Source organism: Castor canadensis, chromosome 16 (assembly GCF_047511655.1).
Source record: "Castor canadensis chromosome 16, mCasCan1.hap1v2, whole genome shotgun sequence".
In the NCBI taxonomy this organism is placed as follows: Eukaryota; Metazoa; Chordata; class Mammalia; order Rodentia; family Castoridae; genus Castor; species Castor canadensis.
In genome coordinates this window covers 81,170,214-81,189,188 of record NC_133401.1, presented here as the reverse complement: position 1 = coordinate 81,189,188, position 18,975 = coordinate 81,170,214, and the positions used below count along the sequence as shown (strand labels likewise).

The 18,975-nt window shown below is 33.5% G+C and overlaps 1 long non-coding RNA gene across 1 annotated transcript in view; it reads right to left on the bottom strand.

Annotated features, from left to right (window-relative positions):
• The window catches only part of LOC141418235 (uncharacterized), a 1,454,649-nt gene that overhangs the window by 937,357 nt on the left and 498,317 nt on the right, over window positions 1-18,975 (bottom strand). The window lies entirely within an intron of this gene.

Sequence of the window (18,975 nt, the reverse complement as noted above, 5' to 3'; positions counted from 1 at the left end):
CTTCCTAAAATGTCAACATTGCAGTTAAAAATGTAGCATATTCCAATACTTCTTAGAAGAAATAAGGGATTAGAGGAAATTCCTCTAAAAATTGTTTCTTCCTGGCCAAGTAAATTTCCAGCCCTAGACTTAGTCCAACTGTGAGTTACCTGAACAGGTATGAGACACTCGTACAAGATAGTTTAATTTTGTATACTACAGAATAATTTTTTGAGATAATAAATAATGAAGGGAAATAAATTAATAACTTTTTAGTGTTCATTACTGAGAACATTTTAAAAGATGCTAGGATACATTAAGGGTACATCCTTTCCCCAAAGAATACCAGATTTGTGGTCTTTGTAGGTCTCAGGAAGGGAACAAAAACACCCCCACCTACATGATCTATTTGTTCTTGAGTAGGTAAAGGCCAAACACTTTCCTTCAGAAATGAGTGTGTAGATTTATTCTATTGAACTATTAATCCATCTATCTATGAATCTATCCATCCATCTATACAAGTGTGCATACATACATTGAAACCATCCATTAAATATATATTTTTATAACCTAACATATACAAGTCACTTGTTCTTCACATTTGAAAATGCCAGCACAAAATATAAAGTCTATGACACTGTTGGAATATGTAAACTCACAGCTGCAACAATGCATTAAATGACAACTAGAAAATGTATGTGTGACTAAATATAGTGGTTATAACAAGACATTAGTAAGGTATCAAGCAATAAGTTAGAAGAGAATAAAATGTCCTTTGAGTGTGAAATCATAGTAGCCATGCATATGAGATCTGAATAAAAATGGACTTTTTAAGGGAGGAAATAGTCTCGCTAACTGAGGTAAGGATAGGTTAATTGCCATTAAAACACTCAGGTTCTAATCTTGGAATGGATAAGGTATAGTAAGCATGTTTCAGCTTATTTCTTTCACTGAGTTTTTGGGTCTGAGGTCTCTGAAAAGTAAATGGCCACAGGCAAATTTGGAGTAAAAGACCAGACTTCAAGATATTATTAAATTATCAGTTTTCCCTTCACTATCCTCTTTCCTAAACTCAATTCACCACAATTTGCTATGGGGGAACAGATAGAGATGTTTGAGGAAAAGCCTTTTAGTTCTGGACGAGGGACTGAGAATTAAACATCTAATTCTCATAGGAATGTTTTTCTATTCTTTTCCACAAGATCCATACAAGCCTACAGTGGCAGTGACATCCAGTAGTTGTCAGAAACTGAAGGATTCAAAATTGTCCAGTTGGTAAAGTGTGGCACTAAAAGGATGGTACCTATTTTTGTTTCATTATTTCTTGCTCAGACTTCCCATTGCTTGGATTTGGATTCAGACACAGTTGTAGAAGTGTATGGAAGACCAGTGGGTGTTGCAGAGTGCAGACAAAACAGAATGGAATGACAAACACTTTGAGAAATTAACCAATATCAGAACCATAACCCACAGAAAGTAGCATAGAATTGTGCCTTGAACCTAACTGAGTTGACTGCTTTATACATCAAAATATAAATGTTCTCTACTGGATTTAAATAAGACACAGGCTTTTGTGACATATTATTCATACTGTTTTCCAGAGTATGTTTCAACTTTGCTCAGCATATTTAAAAAAGGAGTAATTTAAGTTTCTATGGAAAAATATCAAGAGACACCAAGGCTGAGATGCCACAGATGCCACAAAAACTAGGGCAGGTATTGTAAAAGTGCTTAGCAAGTACTCATTGCCATTGTTAAATACAATTTAAAGACAAAACTTCTCAATTCAGAAATATAAGACATGAACATGAACTAAGTGAGTATTTTAGAACTGAAAATTTCTGTTAAAAAATGAGTTGTGTAACATGAAAAAGAGTGACATTGAAGATAGATTGATGGAAATTATGCAGTCTGAACAAAAGAAAAAAAATACTGGATACAATGAAGCAGGACTTGATGATTTGTATAATAACATTAAAAGATCCAGTATTTGTGTAATTAAAGCCCCAGAAGGAAGAGAAAGAATGCTGAATATATATTTGGTAAACAACAACAATAATAACCCTAGAAAGAGATTCATAGAGCTCAGCAAATGCCAAGTAGAATAAGCCTAAAGAAATGCACTTAAGTATAGGGGGATAAACAAGCAAAGAAAGGGAAAAAAAAGTGAATTTCCTAACAACATAAGTAATGGAGTGACTATTGAAAACAACAGCAGTCAGGAAGAAATGATGTGGCCTTTGTAAAGTGATGAAAAAAAAAAAAATCTTTCAGTGCCTATGCTATACCCAGCAACAATATCTTTAAGGAATGAAGGAGAAATCAGGACATTTTAAAATGCAAGAGTTCACAGAGGCTCTTAGCCAGAAGATCTGCTCTCAAAGCACTGGTAAAGGAATTTTATCACATGTGAAGGAAGTAATACTAGAAGGCAATTCTGAATAATAGTAATGAAGAGATGGCAACAAAGATGATAAATATCTGTATAAATATAACACAATGTACATTTCCTCTTTATTTCTTTAGACAATGTTTGACAATTGAAATTGAATAAATGGTGGATGGTGACTCAAACCCGTAATCCTAAGTACACTGGGAGGATAAAGATTCTAGGCCAGCTCAGACAAAAAGTTCAAAAAACCCCATAGCATTTCACCCCATTACATTTTTTTTTCACCCACTCAGACTTCCCATATCTTGGATATGGATCTAAACACAGTTGTCGAAGTGTATGGCTGAGGACACAACTGTTCTCATATTTCTATCTATGGACAGAGTAGAGGAGAGTTAAAGTGAAGGTAATGGAGCTATTATAAAAATGGAGAATCATGGAAAAATAACTCGGTTATGGCTGGGAGTGGTGGCACAAGACATGTACTGAGGTAGCACAGATAGGAGGATTATGGTCCAGGCAGCCCAGGCAAACAGCAAGATGCTATCTCAAAAACTACCTGAAGCAAAAACGGCTGACAGTGTGGCTCAAGTGGTACAGAACGTGCCTAGCAAGAGGGAGACCCTCAGTTCAACCCTCCTTGCTGTTAAAATAGTTACTTTATGTGATTGTCAATGTACATGAAATGTAGAAAAGGATAAAAAGTAGGACGAGTAAAGAGACTTATATGTTAGCAATATTTCAACATTCCACTTAAGTATTGAGTTTAAGTAGATTGTGAAAAGTTAAGTATGCATATTATATCCTAAGAGAAACCAAAATTATGTGCATATCATGTAATTTAAAACACAATATACAGGTGGCATGGTGGCACAAGCCTATGCCACTAACACTCAGAAGACTAAGCCAGAAGGATCTCAAGTTTGAGGCCAGCCTTGACTACATAGCCAGACAGACACTGGTCTCAAAAGAAATAAACACAAAATGGAACAGTGCAATTTAGAATTAATCAACTTTGAAATTTTGAAATAAGCCAAACAATACAAAAAAGGGAAAATAGAGTAACCAAAAAAGCCTCCCCCCAAAAAACCCAAAAAAACCAGTAAGCAAATAATATGATAGTAGAATGAAATAAAAACTTACTACTAATCAAAAATATAACTGCCTCAAACAGACAAATTATAAGACAGACAATGTCAGTAGGAAGTAATAAAAAAGAGTTTGGCCCATCCCAGAGTGCATGGATGCACTTTCTACAAGAAAATCTTTTTATGCAAAATTGTGTAGGTAAGATAAAGTGAACTGATAGAAACAAATATAACTTCTACTAATATACATTTTAGAAGCTAGAAATACCTATATAATACTGAACAGAAAAATCAGATACAAGGGCAAATATTACATATTGATAAATGGGCTAAGTCACCAAGATGTCAGCAATGCTACATGCATATGTAACTATAAACATATGATAAAGTATATGAAGCAAAAACTGAAAAATAAAACTTCCCTCCCAAAAGACAAACTCACAATTATAGTTGGAGACTACAGCCCTTCTTCTCAGTAAAAGATACAATATGTAAATAGAAGAACAGCAATGTAGAAGATTGAAAACATTACCATCTTGGAGGATCTAATTAACATTTACAGAATATTTTTTTAAACAAAACAATCTATTATTTTCAATTGCTCATGAAGCATTCAGCAAGAAAGATCATACCTTAGACATAAAAATTTAACATTTAAAATAATTGAAATCATTTAAAGTTTGTTTTCTAACCATTTTGGAATTGGAATCTACCAGAAAAAGAAAACCAGAAATTTGATTATATTTGGAAATTAAGACATACCAAAAAATCCATGAATTTTTGGGACATTACTAAGTATTCTGAACTGAATGAAAATAAAACCCAACAAATCAAAATTGGTGGGATATAAGTAAAGCAGTGGTCGAAGAGAAGTAAATAGAGAATGCTTATCTTAGAAAAATAAAGTTCTAATCAGTCATCTAATTTTCTACCCAATGAAAACTATTAAAAGAATAAAGCTGAAAACAAAGAAAGAATGTAAATAATAAAGATAGGAACATAAATCAGTGACATTAAAAAGACAAAACACTAAAGTTTATACAACAAAACTTGATTCTATGAAAAGATCAATAGAATTGACAAACCCCTGACAAATTTTACAACTCAAATTGCTACCATAAAAAGTAAAAGAAGTTGCTAGTATAAGAAAAGAATGCATATTGTGACCAACTCAGAGAAATTAAAAGGATAAAAAGGGTATTATGAACAACTTCATAAGCAGAATTCATCAGCTGAATTTAAATAAACCTAAAACAGAAATCTACCAACACTTACTCATGATAAAACTGAAAACCAGAAGTCCTCTATTACAGAAATTGCATCTACAATTACAAACTATCTAAAAATGAAACATCTGATGCTAGAAATTTTAACTGGGAAATTCCACTAAACTTTTAAAGAAAAGTAGTACGGGTTCTATAAATTCTTTACAAGTAAAGAAAGACAGTGAAGAAAGAATAAAAGAATTGATTGTAGGATCACATCAGGGCTGTTGACCTTTAGGGCTGTATTGAAACTAATGACTTGAATGGTATCACAAAAACATAATCACAGTAGTCAAATAAAACATTAAAAACCAGGGAAAAATGTCAATCTTCCTGAAACTTGGCTGTATCTTGCTATTACTAAGTTAGCAAAAATAACAATGAAATAAAATAAATAAATGAAAGGAAGAAAAGAAATGTGTATCTAAGCAATAATTCTTCTTCACTCTAGTATTTTCTAGAATGATGCTACTCTTGTTTGCCTATTCATCTTTGTTTTCACCAAAAACAACCCAAGCTTGCCAAGGGTACTGGACCCAATGTGTTTTATGCATGCAGACTTCATATTCTTTCCAAACGATTACTTTAGTTATGGATATGACACAAGATTTGCCAATAAGACATGAGAGAATGTCAGCTGCAAGACTTAAGGAAATGAAATTTTTCTATATATCAAAAATGGAATACAATACAAGAATAGTCCTCTGTTATCTAATGAGAGTATTGACATCCACAGAGATGTCTTGTTTCTGTCAACCATCATTGGATTATGCAAAGTGTCAGACCAAGAGCACAAGTCTATAGGCTAAAATGACAAAATGGAGATGTGGGAAAAACTCCGATAAAGTTATTGAGCCAAAAACTTTACAATATCTCCAATCTTGGAAACATTGTAACTTAAATTTTTGGTATATGAAATATACCAAAAACTGTCTTTTTTGAATTTTTTTCATATCAAGTGGAAAGGAATTTGTCCCGTGTGTAAGAGGAGCACATTTCTATGATCATTTACAAACAACTTTTTACATTTGGGATAATGAAACTAAAAAATCTGACAACTCCACATTTCTCTTTTGTGTCCAAATATCTAAGAATGTGTTATTATATGGGGATGTAAAAATGCAAGTGAAAGAAAGAAATATAGCATTATATGTCTTTGCATTTGACTAAAAATTGGTGATGTTTTTAAATTATATCGTATGGGATAACACAAGGCAGTTTAATGAGGGAATCAGGTGACTCAAGTTCTTGTTCTCACCATGACATTAAGTAACTAATAGTGTGAGCATTGGTAAATGACACAGTTTTTGCTGCCTCATTTAACATTTCAGTCAGTTTAGGGGCTTCAACTATATATTCTCTAAGTATTTTTCTGTTTTAAAAGAATATGGTTTTGATTCTATTTTAATTAACAAGTCCAAATTATGACTAAATTGTGTGAAAAATGTGGTTCTTCTACACTTTCTTTAGTGCATTCAAGAAAGCAAAAAAGATTGACATAGCACTAATACTGTGAAGAAAATACTCTAAGTTAAAATGGAAAGAACTTCAAAGCCCATATTTAGTTCTATCCCACTGGTTTTAAATTTCTTGATGGTTTCAAGTAATGGAGGATATGCAAGGTACATATGGTGGGAAATTTTGCAAATTGTACTTTCCATAAACTTGGCAGGCAAAATTTGATAGTTGAGATAATATTAGTTCTTTTTTGTAATGTTAAAATATATTCTCATATGATCAAGATTGGAAGTACCTTTAAAAGTCTACATTCTTCAGTTATAAAGTTAATTTATTAACTATGAAGTTTTGAAAAGAAAGATTAGAATCCATGGATTCCAAATCTCACATAAGATTATAGACATTTGCTCTTGCTTGACAGTGAAATGCAATGTAAATCTGTATACATGTGAAGAATCAGAAAAGACCAGGACTTATTCAGTCTGCATACAATTGTTAGAATTTACTGAGCACCTACTATGTGTAAGGCACTCTTCTAAATTACTGGAACAATTACCAACAAAAAAATCTAATCTCTGTGAAGTCATCTATGTTGGATGATGGTATTATCATTAAAAATAAAAATATAAACAAGGGTGAGTTAGCTTACAGTACCAAATTGTGGTCAGAGTATGCCTCTTTGAAAAGACAGTATTTGAGCATATACATTAAAGAAGTGAGAGACTTAGCTTTGAAGATATCTTTGTGAAGAGTGTTGTTGGAAGGAAGCACAGCTAGCACAAATTTCCAACCCAAGAGAATATCTAGTTCACTTGTAGACTTGCAAGAATAGTAGGTAATACAAAATGGAATAATCAAACAATGGACTTGTATGAGATGGTGTTAGAGAGCTAATGAGTGGGAGATCATGCAAAGCTTTCAAGGTCATTATAACGAACACAGGCTTTACTCTGAGAGAAACAGAAAGCCATTGAGGGCTTAAAGCAGAGGAATGATAGTTTATACTTTAAATTTGAAGAGAATTACTCTGGCCTTTGTAGGTATGGAAGGGTGGAAGGAGGAAGACCATTTGAGAAGTGCTTATTATTTCTGACATATAATGCTAGCTGCTTTCACTAAGATTGAGATAATAGAGGCAATGGGAAAGGAGAAAAAAATATGTTGTTTCACAGAATTTGTAATGAATTAGGTCGGGATTTAAGATGAACAATTAGGAGGGCATGGTTTTTGGCCTTGGTAATAAAAAAAAAACCTATATTTTCCATCAATTGTAAAAGTCACAGGAGGCGAACAAATTTAGACGGTGGTAGAGTACGAATTTGCTTTTGAACATTTGAGTTTGCAGTATATTTTAAAAATCCAAATGCAGATGTTGACACATGAGTCTGGAATTTCAAAGGTAGATAAGCCTGGCAGTTCTGAGACAAGAGGGAGTAATCAGCAAAGGAGACTGAAGGGGCAATGAGAAAGGTGTGAAGATAGATGAGAATATATCATCCTGAAAGCCCAGCGAAGAAATAGCATCCAGGAAGAGAATGCTGTCATGGCTGTCTAACACTATTGATAAATCAAGTAAAACTAGGTCTGAAAATTGATCAGAGGACTTTTGCAAAATAACAGCAGTATGATGTCAAACCAACCTTTGACTCTCATGAAACAATATAAATCAAAAATCACCAGAACAAATAAATCAATCCAAATGAAGCAAACATCCTTAGCACCATTAGAGACATAGAGGGGCAAATTTTACCTTTAAGAAAATTTTACCTATAAGAAAAAAGAAAAATTCTACTATCACAAGTCTATGGGTGTCATTGAGAGGAGAGACACAATGACTCCATAAAAAACAGTAAGGGTAGGGGGGTTAGAAGTCCAAGGAAGAACAGTTAACAGCCAGATGTAAGAAGGGAAACAATAAGCAAAGACCCACAGAGAAGGAACCAGAAAAAAACAGAAGAAAAAGAAGATAATTAAGATGTACCAAAATGTATTCTAACTTCCATCAGCAACAACATCATATTCAAAAAAGAAACTACATAGGGGAGGGCAGAAACGGCAGAAGAAAATGCTCATTAACCAAGAAATTTTAGCATGAAGTAAATAAAAATAGAAGAAAGGGGGCTACATACACCCCAAACTATTACAAGAAATATAAGAATAATACGAGAAATGCAAATAATATATCTGCTAATGAAAATTTTCCCTCCAAATCAACCAAAACAAACCATCATTTCACAAAAATTAAAACACAGTCCCCCAAACTGAATTAAGTGTACAAGAGAGCACTTCGGTGTTAAGGAAAAAAACCACTTTGATTCAGAAATACAAGAATTGAAAGGGGAAATAGGAAGTGTGAAGAGTTAAAGTGAGTGTTGACTGAACTAATGAACTAAGTGGAAATGAAGACAAAAATCTCAACAGAAACAGACAAAATTATAAGTTATACAAGATGAGAATTAAGTGAAAGCTTAAGGCACAAAGAAAGTACAAACATACCAGAGAATAAAAATGAGGTCAGGAAGGAATCAAACATGGTGAGGTAGAAAGTGACTAACATGGAAGACATCAACACTCATGTAATTGGTGTCCTTGTAAAGGAAAATAATACCATGAAAATAAACTAATGAGAAGAAATTCCAGAAATTAAAGAAGACCTTAATCCCGAATACAAGCTATGAATGTACCTGTGTGTGTGTGTGTGTGTGTGTGTGTGTGTGAGCATGTGTGTGTGCGCGCATAATCACAGTTACTTATCTTTGAGAATTAAACTGGCATCAGATTTTTGAAAATACAAAGAAAGACACAGAGGACCTTTTCCGTAGATGGTATAGAAACACCTTGATTGCCGTTTTGCAAAAGATGTAATTTGATCCATTACCATGTCATAAGCAAGCATAACTTTTAAATCTGTAAGGAATGAATGCAAAATTAAATCTATACAAGGACACACAGGGAAAATCCTCCATTAGCTTACGAGTAGGTCAAGACTTACTATGTCTAAAAATTCATGTGCAAAAAACTGTACTAATAAATATTTTGGCACAAATATTTTTTTAAAAAGAAACTTAAAAACTAAGGCTAATAGGAATAAGAATCCTATACTGAAATACACATATTTATATGAATATATGAACACATTTATTTAAATATATGAACACATTATTCACAAAAAGGCATGCAAAATGTCCCTTAAATGTATGAAAAAATATTTAACATAACACTTGATAAATGTAGATTTAAATGAAACTGAGGTACCATTTTTTTAAGCTTCAATAAAATTTTCAAAAATTGAAAACTTGACAATGACATCAGTGGGTGGACAGGAGGAAGCAGGGTCTCTCAGTACATTGATGGCAAGAATGTAAACAACACAATGTCTATGGAAAATACTTTTATAATACTTATCTTCATTTCTCTTGCCTCACCTCTCTTAATACAACCATACTGGCAAAACCTGAAATTTTTAGAGAGGAATTAAGTTTGAATATGAATCTAGGAGTACAAGAAAAATTTGGAACTCCTATTTGGTAAAACTATATAAAATGGAAGTATTTCTACAGAGTAAATGAGAAAGACCTGGAAGGATTTTTTAATTCATGTCATCTTTGAGATTACATTTAGGTTGAGATCTGACGGATTCCAACATTCATTCAAAAAGTGTATATAATGTGCTGAGTACTCAAAGAGACAAAATGTAGGAATGTCTCTTCTACCATAAGTTATGTTCTTCAGGGAGATTTGGAAAAATATAAAACGAAACATACATAAAAGAGAAAGTATTCTAAATAAGGAATAAAAAATCTCAAAGGGGTTTACATAAATCACTAAAAAGGACAGAAAGATATCAAATCTTTGAGATGCTGATGAGATTGGAAAACAGACTTAGGCCAAGCAATTATTGTGGAGGCTGAGAGGATATGAAAGAGAACTCTGATCACAGAAAGGAATATCTGAAAGTCGGATTTGCAAATTCTTAGGGAGTGGTTATGGGATGTGAAATTGTGGGGAGGTGGCCATTATAGAGACAAGCGTGGGAATGAATGAATGAGGCATTGTTGGGCTTGGTTGTTCAAAAGCTTGCAGTACAAAAAGGTCCAATGCTGGGTTGGAGACATCGAGGAAGATCATTTGCAAAAGCCTTCAACTAATGAGGATAAATGTCCATGATATAGTTGCGGAGAGAAAGTATGAGGGCAGTAATTCTCAAAGGAGCTGGGAATGTTCCAGAGAGTAGAGGATTTCAATGAATAATGTCTTGGAAGTCACATTAAAGAACAATGTCCTTAATGACAGCCAGGTTTCCTGTCATAGACACAGGGCCCATTTCATTTATCATAAAACTAGGCAGGTTTTCTTGAGTGAAAGAAAGGTGGAGTTACTGATTGAATGCAGAGGAAACAGGCATAGTTTGGAAAGATCTGGGGAAAATCAGGATGTTTGCTCACAAAATTAAAACATTGAGGAAGTGGAGAATTGTTCACTCATGAACAGTTTTGAATTAATAAATGTGGTGTAAGTAAATTTTATCATTTGCACACATATAACATTTAAAAGAAAATTGTCAACAAAAAAATTGTTCTAGTTGCCATCTTGCAAAAGACGTCATCAGTATGCCACAAACTCTCTAAGACATTCAAAATATAATTTCATAATTTAAGAACATTTGTAGCTGACAATATAACATGAACAATATAGCATGTCCATAAATTTACATGAATTCATGATTGAACATAAAAATATGAAACCGAGGTTGTGTGAGCATTTGAGAAATAGAAAAAATAGGTAAATAAACATGAAGTAATCATGTGATTTACATATATTTTTATTTTTTGTTGGAAACAGAATAGTGGGTATCATCGAGCTTTGAATATTGACTGCATATTCAGCAATTCTTCTCTTTCATTTAAAAAACAAAAATTTGAAGAAGATAATAAGGAAAATGTTGAGCACTCTAATTTTTGTTAAATTCTCTTCTTCACATTTTTCAAAGAAAGAAAGAACTTTTGAGGCTAGGCTTCAGACTCTAAACTTCGTGCTACTGCTGCTGGATGGGGCAACCAGGATTAATGAGAAAATGTTTGCAGCCACCAGAAACAACATGCTATTTCGTGATATGCTAAGCTTCACATCCCATTTGAGGCCATTTAAATGTTAACAGAGTGAAGTTGAGTCGATAGGCTGTTAGAAATTCTTCATTAACTCTCCACTCTTTAAGAATGGCTTCTTTCATTGGCTATTTTAGATCTTATTTCTTCACTGCATTAGATTTTCTATTATACTACTTAGGTTGGGAGCTGATTGGGGAAAAAAAAAAAAAAGGGAAGAAATACAACCCCCAATCATGAAAGAGGAAGGGAAGAAAAAGGACTGTAATCTATCTTCCTCAGCCACAATTATTGGAGGAAGGTCAAAAAAATTTCATTTGTTCTCTCTCCCTTTCTCTCTTTAAAACTGCAACCTTCCTCTCTCAGATTTACAATCCATCTAAACTTGTTCTATTTTTCATTTGTAATTTAACACTTACCGTCTAATCTCTAATATATTTTCATTATGATTATTGCTTATAGAACATTTTTATTCCCTCTTAGAATTAAAGGTTGTTGAGGGTAAGAATCATTGCTTTGTTTGTTGATACACCCATGTACCTAGGACAGTACCTCACCCAAAGTAGGCACTCAACAGATATGTGTTGAATAAATAACATTTCTCAAAATTAACATATGATCCACAAATATGGAGATTCATATCCAATACTGACAAGTTGATAGCTCAGTGAATGTTACAAAAAGTCCAGAGTTAAAAGATTTCCTAATATATCAATTTTTAACTGATGTGCAAAATACCAGATGTTCCCTCTATGTTGTATACAGAAATGGGAGAATATGAAATCCTACTCTGAGAGATAAAACCATGAAATTGGGTAAAACCAATTTTAAATCTTGCAGAACCCCACTAATACCAAGAAAATGTCCAACAACAAAATTTCCACTGCAACCAGTTAGTTTGGAAGACGTCTAATAATTCTTTAGCATTGTATGTACATCAATAAATATTTGCTTTGTAACTAACACAAATTCGGAACTGAGCTAATATTTGACATTACTCATTTCTATCCTCAAAAAAACTTGCATTTCAGGACGACTGTCATAGCTTCATAAATAGTGAACATTGGTACAGAAAGGAAGTTGACTGGACATAGCAAATGCGGACCACACTGGTTTGAAATAATGATAGAGGTGAGAAGAGCAAGTGTGAAAAAAAAATGTGATCACATTTGGGTGGGTCAAATTTAAAATATTTCTGGACATGGTAATCTAGTAGATAAAAATACAATTTGAAATTCAGACATCCTAGGATGAATGGCACTTCAGACAATGGATGTAAATAGGACTGCTCTGGAAGACACATAGCAAAAGGGTTGAAAAAGAAATTCATGAAAGACAAGAACTAATCATAAAGGTGTGCTTATGATGAGATTTAAAGAGTAGAAGTGAGTGATTCAGTGTCAGACAAACAAAATAAGGATGAAAAATAGCATGTTAGCTGGGCCTGGTGGTACACTTTGTAATCCTAACTATTAGGAAGGCTGAGGCAGGAGGAATGTGAGTTCTAGGCCAGTCTAGACAAGATTCCATCTCACCAAAAAATTTCAAAAAGTAGCATGTTAACTTTGGTAGTTGGTTACTTCCTGATGACTTTTCTGGTAGCCTTTTCATTAGATAAATAACTATGAAAGGAAAATTGGCATTTGTAATGATAAATCTGATACATGGGGCTACTAGTGATAGGCTTACCCAGTTTTAATATTGTTATATATCTGATTATTTATGTTTGATGCTCCAGTATCATCTGAATCCTTAGTGAAATGGGTATTCTGAAAAGTTAATGCATTTCCCTAAACATCTGAGTTATAAAGCCACTGGAGAAAAAAAGATACCATATGTCTATTTGAGAAATTCATAATTCAGGTAATTATTCATATTACCTTGTCACTTGCAAGTTATTTCTCAAAAACAAATCAAATATTAGGCTCTTAAAAGGTACTATTTCCTAAAGAATAATTATGAGAAAATACCAACTTTGAAGTTCGACAACAAAGTTGTCATTAAGAAGAGAAAGAGTGATTTTTGACATAAGAAATCCAGTAGGAAATTATAAAACATAAATCACACATTTTAAATCCAAGTGAAACCACTCATTTTATTTTAGAAACAAAGGGAAAATTTTTACTCATATCCCTATACCTCCCTTCTCTTCCCACCCTTGCAATTTCACAGTTTAGTTTTTTGTTGAATGTCATGATACGTAAAGTTAATTTTCTAAATTTCCATGAATACAAATGAAATAAAGCAGATTATCCTGATAATTTTTTCTTCAGACAAGACTGTTAGTGGGACTCATGGGGCCTTTTTCTAGTTTTGAATTCCTGGTAAACAGATTGCTGCAGCTCTGACAGTAAAAATAGCAGATGGGTTTAATTAACTGGGTGACAAGTCTTCAGACCTACCTAAATTAATATTTTTCTGCAAACAATGTATTCTGGTTATCATAAAACTAAGTGACGTTTACAGACATAGACTTTGGTCTCAGTGATTTTCAAGCTGTATTGGTAGCTGTTTCCTTCCTCTTAGAGGAGCTGGCTTAGTCTGTTATTTGCATGTTAATTTTATCATTTTCTTGAAGGAAGAAATCATATAGGAGGAATATACATTTTATTTGCAATGCTACAATTTGTCCTGACCTCAAGAATTCCTTCCTTTGCAGTATGTAGAGATTAATTTATTCACAGAAATTCTTCTCAGACTCCAACATCAAAGAAGCAATTAGTTCTTTTGTATGAAAACTACACATCAACACATCAACATGTTGCCTATACCAGGATGTTTAAACTACATAGGATGTGAGTAAACGTTCATTTTGTTTAAAAATAAAAAAAGAAGCAGCACATTCTCTCAACTCTAATGTAATGTAGATCAACAGAAGGAGCACAATTTCAAAGATTTATTTATTATCTAATTATTGAATCATATTTTTGGCAGAACTGCAGTTTGACCTCAGAGCCTCACGATTGCTGGGAGGTGCTCCACCACTTGAGCCTCACTCACCCACAAATCTTTTTGCTTTAGATTTTTTTGTTTTGTCTTTTTTCTTTCTTTTTTTCAAATAGTGTCTTGCATTTATGCCCAGGCTGGCCTAGACTTTCTTTCTGCTTCCTGTTTAGCTAGGATTACAGGCACATACCACCAACCCCTGGCTTTTATTAGTTGAGAAGGGGGTCTTGTGAACATTTGGCCCCAGCTGGCTTCAAACCTTGTCCCCTTAACCTCTACCTCCTGAATTGCTAGGCTTACAGGTGTGAGCCACTACACCTGGCTGGTGTGTCTCCTAATCTACATGTGATCCTACACAAAAGAAGACTGGTTATAAGCATGGAACAAAAAAGTCAGAATTCTGGATGCTAAAACAATATATTTTAAGAAGGGATTCCTTATCATTTGTGAAACATAAAATAAAAATTATGTTTCCTTTTTTCTTTTCTTTCTCCTTGCTTCCTTCCTTCCATTTTTTTTTTCTAAATTTCAATCATGGTCCAGAATGACAATACTCTTTTCTCGTGGATTCTACTTTCTCCTAAATTTAGACTAAATGTAGAGTTGCAACTATAACTAGTTTGGTTACACCACAGCCAGAGAGAGAAAAAGGCAAGGAATAAAGAAGTCAAGGAGCTGTTGGGATTTTTCTTTTCTCTTTCAATCTACTTTGCAGCAAAATAGCTAGCAAACCTTTTCTAAAATGTTTTATGCAAGTGAAACCTTCATTTTATTAATGACTGTGTTTCAGAATGCACTATTTTATACTAGGTTCCTTGCTTCTGAAATCTCTATTAACTCATTCCAGCCTCAAGGGTACTATTTAGCAAATGCTTACTTTAGTCAACCAGCTAAGTAATGCAAAGAAACTTCAGATGTAGCCTGGAAAAAATTGTTACAGAATAATACTCTAATTTTACTCAAAAATCACTATTTTTCTTCTGTTAAATATTTTATCATTTTTTTGTTCTTGCTATTATTATTTCCTCCTGCTGCTATGATTTTGGAGGGGATCCATTAACAAGGAGTAAGATGGTAAGAGTATTATAAGAAAGAATATTTTAGAAGATACACAGGACACAGGTTCTTACTGTCTATTTACTTAGGGTTTCCGGCCATTATTTTTGACTAGGTTATTTCTGTCATTCTTCATTTCAGATATTACCTGCTTCAGTAATCCATGTCGAAATATGTAAAGACTCTTTGAATAATTATACTAAATGTAATGCTCCATAGTTTAATAAAAATATAGACCAGTTTAATTTTAAAAATTATGTTACTAGAAAAATATTAAAGTAATATATGGGTTTTAATAATGAAAAATATCCAGCCGTACGCCTGGTTGGCCACCCTGATTATCATCTTCAGAAGTTCCAATTATTAAGAAAAAGTTCAGTCAACTTTGAAATATTAAAAACATGAAAAAAACCATAAAACCTATTACTTGAACTGACAATTTTTTTTCTCATGAGATTTTCTTGAAACAAAGCTATTTCAAGAAAGAAACTGCATTTTGGACTGTGACTTTCTTGTGACCAGTTTTAAAATGACAAATAAACAGCAGATTTTCCCAGAAATTTTTTTAATGGAATGGTTTTTTTGAAGGGCTTTTCCCCCACCCCAGACCAGATATTTCTAAAATATGTTTGACATTTATTCATATGGGGGAGGAATAAGTCAGGGGTAGAAATGTGTGGTGATCAAGCATCTCAGTATTGAGAAAGCATTGATATGTTTCAGCTCATCATGCTTTCTTTATTCATTCAGCATTTGAGTTAGGAGAAATTTCCTTCTGTTTACCGAATTATATTTTGAGAAGCCATGCTTATGCAATAGAACTCTGATGAACTGGTGAGTCCTTGAATGGGTGTGACCTCATTTGACCAATCAAAGACCTCTTCACAAATGGCAATAGCCGATTTGTTAAAGGGTCTGCACGTGACCATACAAGGCTAATCATAAAACAAGGGCAGGGTTTGGAATGGGAATTAAGTGATTATACTTTCAATATGACTGGTCACTTGAATAGACTGTTAAAATTAATTAGTCAGTTATGACTAACACTCTTGAACACAGCTAATTTGCTTTTGTAATACCCTATCACAAAGCAGACACCCAGCAAATATTATCTGTCCCTTTTAATATTTCTATTTTTCTTCTGCTAGTAAAAAAGACACAAGAAGGCAGACGACCTATAGTCTGCAATGTCTTGTCTTTAAGTCGTAAGGATCTTCAACTCTCTTTACAAATAGCCCTTCTGTAGTAATTTGTACACCTGTGATTTATAGCCTCTCCCTTTGTATTCCTGTCTCCAGTGCTAATAAAACAACTATTCTGCGCCTTTTGCTCATGTTCAAAGTCTGATGCATTCTTTTTTATTTCCTGATTTTACATTATTCTTCCTGATGTTCTATGCTTTCACAATAGAAAAAAATTGCAAATCCAGACTTGGAGTGTCTTTTAAGTTAACAATAAGGGGCAGGAAAAAGAGTCCATAATCTTCAGTAACAGAAACATTCCTAGTCATAGAATCAGTTGACACCAACCCTCGACGTTTTGAGATTTGCTTCACAAATCCTATGCGAGTAGACACGGCTTATAAAAACTACATGCTGACAATGTGGAAAAAATGTTCCATTACACCTTATTAGTTCATTCTTATCTATAATCATAAGTTTGTAGTTCAATCTAACTGTCTCTTACAGAATTATTATTGCCATCCTCTCATCTCATTTTATTTTTTAAAATTTTTTGATGTTTTTGTTATTGTTGTATTTGGGGTACATTGTACCATTTACAAAAGTTCTTACAATGTTTCATAGTTGAATTCACCCCCTCCATCATTCTCCTTTATCCTCCTTTTCCCTATTCTTGGAACAGTTTCAACAGGTTTCCTTTTTCCACTTACATACATAAATACACAGAATTTCCACCATATTCACCCTACTACACCTTTTCCTTATATCCTTCTCCCTCCCACTGATACCAACCCCCCAGATGGGACCTGTTTTGCCTACCTGTTCTCCATTTTTTAAAAAAAAAAGTGACATTTTTGTTTGTTTAAGATAGCTATACAAGGTATTTCACTGAGACATTTCCATGATTACATGCATTATAACCTGATTGGTTCATCTCCTCTACTTTTCTCATTTCTACTTTATTCCCTTTCTTACAGTGATGTCAACAGGCTTAAAAATTCTATATTCATTCTTGTATAGGGAGTACATTCACCTTAACTTCCTTCTTTTACCCTCCCTCTCTCATATGTGACTGCCCTATAGCAGGGGAGGTGTCATCTCATTTTGTAGTGGCTTATAAGATGAATTCCTGCCCAAGTTTATTATAAGGGAACATGGTTTTTGTACATATATTTTTCTTAACATAAAGTAATATAGTTTACTATATTACTCCTAACACAAAGAGCAGAAAACCAGGCACAATTACATTGACCAATCATGGTAATCCAATGAAAGCATACAATATTTGTTCTTCTGAAGGTATTTCTCTTCTATTATCCTTATATGATTTTTCCAAAAGTTTGTATAATCTTAGGCTAATAAAAATTCATATTGCTGAATTTAAAAAGTGATATTAATATTTTTGAAAGTGTATGGAAAGCAAAAGTGCATAAATCATGTATTTGGTCAAAGGAAGCTTAAATTGTTAATGGATTGCTTTTAATTCTCATATCCTGGTGATTTACATTTCTAAGTACTAACGTGTTGTGGTAGGTAGATGGTAGCCTAGGATATTTGTGTCTTGCTCACTGTAGGAAACAGCTGTTAGTAATAACCTATCTTTTATTTTTGTATACAAAAATTTTCATTTTTACTTCCATTTTGGTATTCATCTCTCTCAACTTGTTCTAGGAAGAACAAGCTTTCTATGCCTCAATTTCCAGGAGGGAAACTGACTCATCCAAGGCAATTTCCCTCAGTGTTCAATGATTGGTTTAGAGATTAGCTAGAGATTACTAAACTGTGGGACAAATCAGGTGCAGGGAGACGTTTGTTAGAAGCTGAGGAAGAGAAAAATAATTTGTTTTTTGCGACATCTAACTAGAATAACATTCTTTGTTCTGAATGGGAAGAAGGAAGCATATAGTCACCTGATTTTGTATGCTGCTCACACCATGAAGGGAGCTATTATTAGGAGGTGGGTCTCTAATACTAGTTTTGTGTTTGTGTGTGTGTGTGTGTGTGTGTGTGTGTGCGTTACAGATTTTATTGTATCATTGGATTAATTCTCATATGGAGCCTTTTCTCCCCAATGCCAGTAGTTTTCAGTTAACTTTATTGAGTGTTTAAGCCCGAATTGGATTTTCTATCACTTGCAAGGAAAATCTTTTTAACAGACTCAATATCAATTGTAGTTGTTTGAGGAAGGGCATCATATTACACAATGTTGAGAAAGTACTCAGGAAAAGCTTGCTTTATTCTTGTTGATTTAGTGCAAAAGACAAACCAAAGAAAGACATAATTGGTACATATAAATATCTATTGGTGGTTCATTTTGATGGAAGATTATTAGGATTATAGCTACATCAGAAATGAAGAAAGTTTCCACCTGTTAAAAGCTTCCTACAAAAATGTAAGTTTGAGTTTCAAAATAGATAATTGCTGGAGAAAAACAGTATACGAGAGTCAAGGATATCCCTGTGAGTGCTCAGTGCATCCACATAGTGTCCCTTGCTTAAAACCAAT